The sequence below is a fragment of the Sapajus apella genome, unplaced genomic scaffold, assembly GCF_009761245.1.
Source record: "Sapajus apella isolate SASKATOON/1434 unplaced genomic scaffold, GSC_monkey_1.0 scaffold36, whole genome shotgun sequence".
Classification (NCBI taxonomy): Eukaryota; Metazoa; Chordata; class Mammalia; order Primates; family Cebidae; genus Sapajus; species Sapajus apella.
Window position 1 is genome coordinate 6305185 of NW_022436976.1, and position 2038 is coordinate 6307222.

Sequence of the window (2038 nt, forward strand, 5' to 3'; positions counted from 1 at the left end):
TATACTGTACTAGGCAAGGTCAGTGGCTATTGAAAACACCATCAGAATGAGGCTATGTAAAAACCCATTTGGTAGTGTGTTAACTATACAAAAAAAGACATTGTATAGTTTAAAAGCAAATATTACACAGCCTTACATTTCAATGTTTTTCTTTAAAGTGAGTGAATTCTGTACAGGAGGTCTAAAGGCTTTATAGACAAGAAAAAAAAAAAAAACTACATTTTAAACAACTTATTCATCATCATCATCTTCTTCCTCCTTCTGCTACTCATCCTCTTCATCTTCTTAATCTCCCTTCTTTTTCTTACTTTTTCAGCCTTGACAATTCCTTTTTTTGCTACATCAGGCTTTCCTTTAGTTCTATATGCAGCAATATCTTTTTTGTATTTTTCCTTTAGATTTGCAGCCTTCTTTTTTCATGAGGCTGCTTTTCATCTGCAGCAATTATTTCACATCTCCTCCAGTTTCTTTGAAACATCACCAATGGATAGGCCAGAATGTTCTCCTTTGATTTTTGAATGATACTCAGAATAGAACCAAAAAAGTCTGAAGGAGGCCTCTTGGGTACATTGGGATCCTTGAACTTCATTTTGTTTCCTCTTTAAGAGGAAAAAAGGTTTTCATTTCTGTATCAAAACAAGCCTTGTCTGCTTTTGCCATGTCTTCAGATTTCCCTTTCTCTTCAGCACACGTGGTCTTCCACCTCTCTGAGCACTTCTTAGAAAACCGTGAGGTGACAGAAGCATCTGGATACCTTTTCTTGTGCTCCTTCTGACAAGTTTGCACAAAAAATGCATATGATGACATTTTGCCTCTTGGCTTCGTAGAATCTCCTTGGCCCATGTTTAGTTATTTTTACTCATAGAGGCAAAGCATTTCCCAGTGCCCCTGCGTCTCTCACTTGCCCTGGCACTGTCTCTATGTAGTTTAGTATGCTTCAATCTGTGATGGTGTTTTGATGAGTAAATGTGGCAAGGCTAAACTACAGTCCCCTTTGTAGGCTATTTCTAGGATCATTCTAGGATGTTACAATGTGCTACTAGAGATAATTTCTTGTGAGATTTGGAGGGTGGAAGGGTGGCAGTCGCCATTTTGAAGCATGTGCACACCTTCTCATAGCTATTCAAACACTAAACTAGATCCTACAATGGAGAGATTTTGCAGAAGTAATTAAAGTCTTTAATCAGTTGACTTTAAGTTAATCAAAAGAGAGATTATCCAACGTGATTTTGATTAAGTTAGGAAATTTTAAAAGAGAGTTCAGGCCTTCCCTGAGATCAGTGTTTCCAATGAGCAGTTGAGTCAGCAGCTCCTCCCCCTTTCATTCTTTATCTTCCTTCCTGACTGCCCGTAGGCTACAACGTTCACATCATACCCATGGAATTTCAGCCTAATTATGACTTTCTCTTCCTGACTGCCTGCCCTACAGATGTTGGATCTGCCTAGCCAGCACTCACAACTGCATAAACCAATCTCAAAATACATTTTTCCACGTTTTCCTACTTTGTTTCCCTGGTCGAATGCCGACTAAAACACTACCCCAAAGCAGTGTCCCTTAATTGGAGATTCTTTCAGAGATTGCTATTAAAATAATTGCATTTCATCTATCATCTATTTGTAAAATATTTTAAAGTTTTAGTAATAAACATTAATTTGTATAATAAATATGACTTGTTGATTTTCTACAGAATATTATGCCAGTGTGCAGGTAAAGGATGATCAATTTTAACATGTTTTCATGTGGGACTATACTTAGTTCACAAGAAATAAAATGAAACTAAAAAATTATACTTTTATATTAAAAATATGGTAAATGTTTTGAGTAAACAGTATAATCAGAGAAAAATTCCCGTAGCATTAATGATTTGAGGTTCTTTGGATTAGACTTGTTGAAAGATCTAACATATACCACACAGCAAGTGTAATGTAATTGTGCTCATTATTTTTGCTATACATATTCACTTGCTACTCAGCCAAGGTATGTTTTTCACAAAAAGAGAATTTAGGCTAATGACATAGTTATCCTGATTATCCCCTA

At 36.1% G+C, this 2038-nt stretch overlaps 1 pseudogene; it reads right to left on the reverse strand.

Annotated features, from left to right (window-relative positions):
* Positions 1-231: 231 nt before the first annotated feature.
* On the reverse strand, positions 232-843 carry LOC116563693 (annotated as a pseudogene).
* Positions 844-2038: the final 1195 nt, after the last annotated feature.